The sequence below is a fragment of the Notamacropus eugenii genome, chromosome 4 (assembly GCF_028372415.1).
Source record: "Notamacropus eugenii isolate mMacEug1 chromosome 4, mMacEug1.pri_v2, whole genome shotgun sequence".
Taxonomy (NCBI): Eukaryota; Metazoa; Chordata; class Mammalia; order Diprotodontia; family Macropodidae; genus Notamacropus; species Notamacropus eugenii.
The window spans coordinates 404997708-405008269 of NC_092875.1; positions in this window are offsets into that span (position 1 = coordinate 404997708).

Here is a 10562-nt window from a genome sequence, read left to right on the forward strand (position 1 = left end):
ATTCGGACAAAGACCATTGGTGTTTCTCTTGGCTTGTCCAGAATCTTGTTCCATCATGTACTACGGATCTATTACTTAAGATCCAGACTGGACTCAGCGGTACTGCTACCCATGGCCATTGGCTTAAGCGCTGAGGTCCCCCACAAATCCAACAGTCAGATACCTCAAAGGTGTCCGCAATGGTCTGAATTAGGGCCAGGAAACTATTTTCAAGAGGGGGGTTGATAACTGGGGCCTGGTGTCCCAGCAGTGGGAACAGGATCATGCCTAAAAGGGACATTCCCAGGGTATTACACTTTGGTTGCATTGTTCTCACGGTTTGTCGAGTCCACACAGCCTTAATAAAAGAGTCCTGTTTAGATATTGTGGTAGTTGCCTCAGGACGATTGCTGAATCAGAGAATCCTGTTAATAACAAACAATAGTAATCCTAGTATAGTTCCCCAAATAACAAAGCTTATAATGAATTTATACAGAGGCCTCATTAACTATCCCTGTTCACTTATATTTTAGATGGATCTTTAGTTCATTTGATGGGTCAGGATCTGCAATCCACTCCTTCGGGGCATCCACGGGTCCTTTTACCCTGGTATGGTGAGTCCAACCTCGTTCCTGGGTTCTTACAGCTGTGTCTGAAGTCAGGAGAACCTGGTAGGGACCTTCCCAGCTCGGAGTCAACTTCTCCTCCTTCCACACCCGGATCAGGACCCAGTCGCCAGGGTTAAACTTGTGCACCACAAAACCTAGAGGGGGAGTCTGAGCAATAAGTCCCTTAAGTCGTAATTCATGCAAATGTTTCATCAAAGCAAATACATATTCCCTTACAAATCTATCCTTGTTATCAACAATTGGATCCCAGTTTCCTTCCTGTATTCCCGGGTAGGGATGCCCATATAGAAGCTCATAAGGAGATAGGCCTACATCTCTGCGAGGTTTTGTTCTAATCCTTAAGAGAGCTAATGGTAAGCATTTAGTCCATGGTAATTGTGTTTCTAAGGCTAGTCTAGTTAGTTGTTTCTTAATTTCCTGATTCATTCTTTCTACTTTGCCTGAGGAAGGAGGATGCCAGGGAGTGTGAAACTCCCAAGTAATCTCCAGTGCTTTTATTAATGACTGCAAAACCTTGGCAGTAAAGTGAGTGCCTTGGTCCGAATCTATCCTCTCCACCATGCCATACCGTGGAATTATCTGTTCCAATATTATCTTACTAACTGAGGAGGCAGTAGCTCGTGATAAGGGAAAGGCTTCTACCCATGAGGTCAGGTGATCTACTATGACTAGCAGGTATTTGAGACTGCCCACTGATGGTAGTTCGGTGAAGTCCACCTGAATGCTTTGGAAGGGTCTGTATCCCGGGGGCCTGCCCCCTTTGGGGGGGTGGCGTTGAGCAGTCTTATTCGTCCTTCGACAAATCAGACAACCCTCCACCAATTGTCTGGCCAGTGTGTATAAGCCCGGTGACACAAACTTGGTCAATACAGCATCACACAGGTTTTGGACATCCCAATGACTACCTTGATGTAGGTATTGCAAGACTCGTCTCATCCCTGTCTTGGTCAGTACCTCACGGCCATCCGGGAGAAACCAGCGCCCTCCTTCTGTCTCCTTGGCTCCCAAGTTTTGAGCCTTTTTCTTCTCTTCCTGAGTATAGGATGGGGAGGGGAGATTGGGAGGCAAAGCAGGAATTAATACCAACATTGCAGTCTGTCCAGGTTCCTTTTCCCCAGCCTTCCTCGCTTCCTCATCAGCAAGGCGATTACCTCTAGCCTCAAAGGTGTTCCCTATTTGATGTCCTTTCACATGCACAATAGCAATTGCTTTGGGCAACAGTAAACTACTCAATACTTTAATCAGTAGGGTGGTATGAGCTAGTTCCTTTCCCTTACTATTTACCATTCCTCTTTCTTCCCAAATTTTTCCAAAAACATGTGCTACTCCCCAAACATACTTAGAGTCCGTATATATAGATCCCTCTTTCCCTTCTAATAATTTTAAAGCTTGATGCAAAGCATACAGTTCACAAGTTTGTGCTGACCAAGTCTTAGGTAAGCTACTAGCTTGTACTAGAGAACTTCTATCTCCATCTATTATGGCATACCCATTCTGTCTCTTTCCTTCTATCACCCGGGAGGACCCATCTATAAACCAATTCACTCCCTCAAACAAAGGGGATTCTTGTAAATCCTCCCGCACTTTTGTCTGATAATCAATTATATCCAAACAGCAGTGTTCCAAATTTACAGGCTCCTCGGGTGAGGCTGACAGAAAACTAGCTGGATTAAGGTTATGGTCTTGGGACAGTATTAAATCATCCTTTTCTAATAATATGGCCTCATACTTTAAAATTCTTGAATCTGTCAGCCATCTCCCAGCTCTCTGATTTAAGATAGATCGCACCTGATGAGGTACACTCACAATCAAACAGCCTCCAAAAGTGATTTTTCTACTTTCTTCTACTAGGAGGGCAGTGGCTGCCACAGCCTGTATGCAAGTTGGCCATCCTTTTGCTACTGGATCTAACAATTTTGATAAAAATGCCACTGGGTGTCTCTGCCCTCCTCTTATTTGTGCCAGGACTCCCAAGGCCACCCCTCTGTCTATGTTCACAAAAAGATGGAAAGGCTTCTCTATTGAGGGTAACATTAACACTGGGGCTGAGATTAGGATGTCCTTGAGACGTTCAAAACTCTGCTCACTCTCAGAGTCCCATTGTATATGCTCTGGCTTTCCTTCCAAAAGATGACCATATAAGGGTTTAGTTAAGATTGCATATGAGTCTATCCAATTTCTGCAATATCCCACCAAGCCCAGAAATTTTCGAAGTGCTCTTTTATTTTCTGGCTTGACTGTCTGTATTATTCCCTCTACCCGAGAGGGATCTAATTTCTTCTTCCCTTTACTTATCAAGTGACCCAGGTACTTTACCTCTCTCTCCACAAATTGCAGTTTGTCTTGTGAGACCCTCAGCCCTTGTAGCCCTAAATAGTTCAAGAGTCTTATAGTTGTTAAGCTAACTATCTCACGCTTTCCTCCAGCTATGAGCAAATCATCTACATATTGAAGAATTCTGACTCCCATCACTGGGTTAAAACCTTCCAAAACCCTTTCCAGAATTTGCCCAAATAAATTTGGAGATTCAGTATATCCTTGGGGTAGGACACACCATCTATATTGTTGTTTTCTCCCTGTATCCGGATCTTCCCATTCAAAGGCAAAAATATCTCTACTCTCTTGATCTAAAGGGCAACTCCAGAAAGCATCCTTCAAATCTATTACACTAAACCATGAGCTGTTCTCAGGTATCCTCCCTAGTATAGTATACGGGTCTGGCACCACTGGGTGAGATGATAAGACAATTTTGTTAATTTCTCTTAAGTCCTGTACCATTCTGTATTTCCCGTTTTTTTTTTTTACGGGGAGAATGGGAGTATTAAAAGGGGAAATGCAAGTCTCTATGAGGCCTGCTGCCAAGAGTCCCTCTATCACTGGCTTCAGCCCTCTTCTCCCTTCTAACGAGACCGGGTACTGCTTCACCCTGACTGTTAAATTTGGATCTTTCAAACGAATTCTGAGTGGTGTGATGTTCAATCTGCCGGGATTAGTTGGGCTGGCCCATACTTGAGGGTCGACTTGCTCCTCCTCCTCCTCCCTCATTTCATATATTTTAGTTGGCACAATTAAAGTATCGTGAGGAATAAGACCAATTGAGAGTTTTGTTATCAAATCTCTTCCTAAAAGGTTTACCCCAGCTTCTGGGACCAAAAGTGCTTGTCCCAGCACCTTAGTCCCCTGATATTCCAGTTCAATTATCTTTGTCATGGGGACTGGAAAGTTTTCTCCTTTAACTCCTGAAATTATCAAGACTTCCTTAGATAACCCTACTCCCTGGGGCAATCGAGTAATTGAGGTCCGAGCTGCCCCAGAATCCACTAAAAACACCATTTCCTCTCTGTGAGGCCCCACCCTTAAATTTACCAAAGGCTCCGGGTGGGCTTTTTCAATGAGCCCTTGGCACCCCTAGTCTTCCAGTTCCATGAGAGAGTAAACTCTCCGCTCATCTCTCTGTCGAGGGCAATTTCTTGATAAATGCCCCTTCTCTCCACATGCCCAGCAGATTGGCCCTCTCTGAGGCCCTCTCTGAGGCCCTCTCTGCCTTGCATGCTGGGTCACTCCAGAATCCCTCTGTCTTATACCTTCAAGGTCCTGGTTCCTATCCCACTCCTTCTGACCCTCCTGTTGCTTCCTTACTGCATCAGTGGCTTTCTGTACTGATTGCACAAACAATTTTGCCTTTCTCTTTTGCTTCTCATCCTCCCTTCTCACGAAGACCTTAGTGGCTTCTTCTAATAACTCCCCAAGTGGTTTCCTGTTCCACCCTTCAATTTTCTGCAGTTTTCTACTAATATCTGGCCACGAGTTAATAACAAAGTGAACCTTCAATGTGGCCTCTATATCAGGATCTCGGGGATTTAGGCCCGAGAATTTCCTAACCCCCTCCTTCAGTCTTTCCAAAAACTCCGAAGGGGTCTCTTCCCTTTTTTGTGTAATCTCAAAGGCCTTCCCCAAATTCTGTGGTTTGGGCACAGCATCCCTAATTCCTGTAATGATTAATTCCCTCAGATCTTGCATGTGCTGTCTATGCACCTGATTATTGTTATCCCAACCGGGGTCCATGGTGGGGTATTTCTGCTCAGCTGGTACCACCCCCGGAGCTGGGGGGTGGCGTCGCTCCCACTCCACCATGGCAGCCCGTCGGATAAGAGCTTTTTCCTCCTGTGTAAATAGCATGTTCATGATGTGCATTAACTCACTCCAGGGATAAAGGTTAGGTCCCAGAAACTGGTCTAGTTGTTCTGCTACCCCTGCAGGGTCTTCCATAAGTGACTTCAGATCCTTCTTAAAATTTCTAACCTCAGTGCCATTTACTGGAGCACTGACATATCCTATTTGTTCTGGCCCCATTGGGACTTCTCTGAGAGGATACATTTTAGCCCCTGAAGCAGGGGTTTTTGAGAGTGGAAGGTTCTCCAAGTCTCTCTGTAACTGCCTCAACTCTCTATTGAGGCCCCCCTGTGTTGGTTTGGGGGGGGTCTCTAAATCTATTGGTAAACCCCTGCTGGGTTCAGGTGCAGAAGTAGTTGGTGATTCTGGTGCTGACGGGGGGGCCACCGCCGCCTGAGGAGGGGTTATGGCATAAGGTGGTGGGAGAGAAAGAAGAGGATCCCAGGGGTGAGATGGGACTGTTTCCCGTTCTTTCCTACCCACCCTCTTTGCCTTTGTTTGAGACAAATATAGTTGGGCCCCCGGAAGCCAAAGACTGGCATAAATAACCTCCTCTGGACTCAAAGGGTCCTTTCCATTCACATATAAATTTAGCTTTTGACATACCCAATCCTCGGAGGAACCATATTTGGGCCAAATTGTGCCTCCTCCGATGTCTCTTTCACCCCATATGAAACAACAATACTTAATCATCTTTTTCTTGTCCTTTCCCCTATATTTTGATAATTTATGCCAATTTTGTAATCGGTTTCCCAAGGGACTATTTACCGGTATTTCCTCCTGACTCCACTCCGAAGCTATATTCTTGGACTGCTTTTGTCCCATTTTGGTCGAGGGTTGTCGCCAACACCTCCGAGTCTGAGACTCAACGAATTATGCTAGCTCCCTTGCTAGCTTCTCCTGCTGGCTCCTTTGGTCGAGGGTTGTCGCCAACACCTCCGAGTCTGAGACTCAACGAATTATGCTAGCTCCCTTGCTAGCTTCTCCTGCCAGCTCTCAGGTGAGGGTCGCCCGTCACCAACAGTCACCCAGCAAACGTTTTTGGGGGGGCCCTTCACCCTGGGGTCCCGCAGTCCACTAATTTGGTTGGGAGTCGTCACCTTCTCCCCGAGTCTAAGACTCAACGAATTGACCCCCAGACCCCCCCCGCGCTTACCGCTGGGTTGTATACGCGTACAAGTTGCCTGACTGCAAACTTCAACACCAACCGGTTGGCATTTTTACACACTTCACAGCTTCGGAGTCTTTGGAGTCCTTATCTCTATTCTTTTCTGTCTTCACTGAGTTCCTCTGCTTCAGGTCGTTACCTTGCAGAGAGGGAGGCCCGGCAGCTCCTTCCAAGGACAATGGGGAAATCTCCCCACGGGCGCCCAAGTCCTTGGACTGAGCTGTCAGCCGTCTCTCAGAAAGGTCACAGATCCCGGTACGTGCCCCCAAACTGTGTGGGATGGCTCAGGTCCCTACATAAATCAATTACTCAGAGGCCTCTCAAAGTGATGACAGAAAAGTGATTTATTCGATTCTCGAGAAGCGGGGCTCACCTGTAGGAGTAGGAAAGCCGAAGACAAAAATCAGGACAGTGATTTATAAACCCTAACGCAAGTCCCTCCTCCCTCCCACTGACCATTATCCTCATTAGCTGAGGATATGGTCTTACATTCTAGACACGAAATCTAACCAATCCCTTTGAAATGAAGACATCAAGGAATTATGCAAGTTTTGTCCAATCATTGAGACCCCAGTACACCACACAGTTTTATACCTTATATGGAACTATTCTATCCCAAAAACACTGCAGCCCCGAGCCTCCAGGCCCCACCTCACCCTTGGGAGAAAACCACAATCTGAGGAGTCTTCACCAAGTCTATCCCACTCAAGTATGAGATAGGTATTCATTTCCAACTACAAAAGACTCACAAGTATATACGGGCAGAAAGACAACTAAAGTAAATAAAGTTGACAGTATTAACTACTATTATACTCTTTGGGGAGATTGATGATGAAGCAGCTGGTAGCAGACTGCAGATTAAACATTTTACATTTCATTTCAGCTTTACACTGTGTCCTACAAAGTCCGTGTCTTTTGAAAACTCAAGCCAGGAACTGGGCTTGTCCTCAACCATCCGTCATCTAATCCAAGAGTGTCAGAGCAGGATGCCAAAGATAACTACTAAAGTGTCACTCTTAATAAGCAGGCAGCTCTCCAGATCTCTCAAAATCAAAAAATGGCCTCTAAAACTAACATATACATTTTGTTAGCAATATTTGTTCTCTAAGATCAAGAAAAAAAGATATATAAAAGAGGTAGCCCAAGTCTCAAAATCAGAACCTAGGCAGGATGGAAGTTTTATCAGCCACATATTCCTGACTGAATGATAACTGAAGTACAAGGTGAGAAGAGCTTTATGCTTCTTCCTGTCTCTTATGAGAAGTCCCGGAGCTACATAATGTCACCTGGAAGATTGAAGGAACAAGAGACCAGGAATGGAGTCAACTTCTTATTTATAGGTCCACTCAGTCATTTCTTCTTCCTGCTAGCAAGATTGCCTCATTATCTCAAAGCACCAAAGTTCTTCAATGCCAAAGTCACATAGGTGAGGCCAGCTAGAAGCTGGAAGGGGAGCCCTGTATATGTTTTGTTAAACCCCTGCTTAGTGCTAACATAGCACTTTTTTCTATACTAGGCTATTCTGTAATAACAGCCCACAGTTCATTAAACATAAATGGATAGTGATTTGTCCTAGGACCCTTTTTATCTGAGTTTCATCAAATAAGATTAGGAGAATGAGATTATAATTAGGAGAATTAATAGTAACTAGCAATTATATGATACTTTAAGATTTACAAAGCACTGCACACCTGTGAAGTAGGTGGTCAAATACTGTAATTCCTATTTTATAGATGAAGAAAATAATTCCTAGAGAGCTTAAATGACTTATCCATGACCACACAGTCAGTAAATGTTGGAGGGATGATTTCAACACAGGTTTCCTAACTGCAAGTCCAGTTCTTTTTTCACTAGTGTAGTTTAAATATGATATAGACTGAAAGCATGATAATGAAGGGGGAAATTTTGATCTGCAACTGAAATAACTCAATTCTCAACTGTTTAAACAAGTAATTGAAAACAAAAAATGGGAAGGGTGGAGCCAAGATGGCAGAGTAGAAAGACATATATACTCTAGCGCTTCCCCCACAGCCCACAAAATACCTGTAAAAAATGACTCTCAACAAATTCTAGAGCATCAGTAGCCACAGAATGACAGAGTGAAAGAGGTTTCCAGCCACAGGTAACCTGGAAGGCCAACAGGAAAGGTCTATCTCTCGGGACGCTGAGTGGAACAGAGCCCAGTCCTGGCCACAAGGCACTGGGAGGAACAGGACCTGAACAGACCTCCAGGGCAGAGTTCCCAGCAGGAAGGGTCCCAGATACCTCAACCCACAAGTGACAAAGAAAGCTCCAAAGGTCAGTGTGGGAGGGCTTTCCCAGCAGGGTGAGAGGGGAACAAGGTTCCTGATGGCAGCAACAGTAGCAGCAGATTGCAAGCAGCTACGGTGGCTAGGAAGCAACCTGGGTCCATTGTCCAGGCAGTTCAGCTTAAAGCCTCTGGTGGTAGGGAGCAGCTGATCTAAACCTCAGCCCTCAGTGACAGCCCTGCCCCTAGCCAAAGCCCTGGGAGAATCGAGCAGCTGAGTACAATCTCAGCTTTGAACATGATGCTGGGGAGAGAAGGGACAATAGTTCCATCCTCTTGACAAAGGATTCAGAAGTCAAGTAACTGGCTGGGAAATGCCCAAAAAAGGGGAAAAAATAGGAGCATAGAAGGTTACTTTCCTGGTGAACAGGTGTCTCCTCTTATCCTTTCAGATGAGGAAGAACAAGGCATACTGTCACAGGAAGTCAAGGCCCCTGCCTCCAGGGCCTCCAAAGAGAACTTAAATAGGGCTCAGGCAATAGAAGAGCTCAAAAAGCCAGTTAGCAGCTTGCTAAAGGAGAACCAAAAAAATGCTGAGGAAAATAACACCTTTAAAAATAGGCTAACTCAACTGGAAAAACAGATTCAAAAAGCCAATGAGGAGAAGGAGGCTTTAAAAAGCAGAATTAGCCAAATGGAGGAGAAGGTTCAAAAGCTCACTGAACAAAATAGTTCTTTAAAAGAGAGAATTGAGTTCAGGGAAGCTGATGACTATGACATAAACCAAGCAGTTAAAAAACAAAACCAAAAGTTTGAAAAAATAGAAGATAATGTGAAACATCTCATTGGAAATACAACTGAACTGGAAAATAGATCCAGGAGAGACAATTAAAAAATTATGGGACTACTTGAAAGTCAAGACCAAAAAAAGAGCCTAGATATTATCTTCCATGAAATTATCAAGGAAAACTGCCCTGAGATTCTAGAACCAGAGGGCAAAATAAATATTCAAAGAATCCACTGATCACCTCCCTGAAAGAAACCTGGACAGAGAAACTCCTAGGAATATTGTGGCCAAATTTCAAAGTTGCCAGGTCAAGGAGAAAATACTGCAAGCAACTAGAAAGAAACAATTTGAGTACTGTGGAAATACAATCAGGATAACACAGGATCTGGCAGCTTCAACATTAAGGGATTGAAGGGCTTAGAATAGGATATTCCAGAAGTCAAAGGAACTGAGATTAAAACCAAGAATCACCTACCCAGCAAAACTGAATATAATACTTCAAGGGAATAAATAGTCATTCATTGATATAGAGGACTTTCAAGCATTCATGATGAAAAGATCAGAACTGAAGAAAAAATTTGACTTTCAAACACAACAATCAAGAGAAGCATGAAAAGGTAAACAGGAAAGAGAAATCATAAAAGACTTTCTAAAGCTGAACTGTTTACATTCCTACATGGAAAGAAAATATTTGTAACTCTTGAGACTTTTGTCAGTATTTGGGTAGGTGAAGGGATTGTAAATACACACACACACACACACACACACACACACATATAGACAGAGAGTACAGGTTGTGTTAAATCAGAAGAGATGATATCCACAGAAAAAACAAAAATAAAATAAAAATTGAGGGGTGAGAGAGGAAAATACTGGGAGGAGAAAGGCAGAAATGAAATAGGGCAGGCTATAACTCATAAAAGAGATAAGAAAAATCTTGTTCAGTGGAGGAGAAAAGGGAGAAGAGGAGAGGGGAAAAGTGAAGCTACTCTCTCCACATATGGCTTAAGGAAGGAAGAACATGCTCACTAAATTTGGTATGAAAATCTATCTTACACTACAGGAAAGTAGGGGAGGAGATGACAAGTGGGGTGAGGGGAATGATAGAAGGGAGGGCAAATGGGAGAAGGGAGTAACTAGACATAAACACTTTTGGGAAGGGACAGGGTCAAATGAGGGGATAAAAAAACAAGTTGAGATAGAGTAGAATAGAGGGCAATATAGTTAATATTACACAACATGATTATTATGGAAGTCTTTTGCAAAATGACACATATTTAGTCTGTATTGAATTGCTTATCTTCACAGTGGAGATTGGTAGGGAGAGAGGGAGGGAGAGAAGTTGGAATTCAAAGTAATAGAAATGAATGTTGAGAATTATTATTGCATGTAATTGGGAAATAAGAAACACAGGTAATGGGGTATAGAAATTTATCTTGCCCTACAAGAAAAGAGAGAAGATGGGGATAAGGGAAGGGTGGGGTGTGATAGAAGGGAGGGCACATTGAGGGAAGGGGTAATCAGAATGCAAGGCATTAGGGGGTGGGGAAGGAGAGAGATGGGGAGAAAAATTGGACA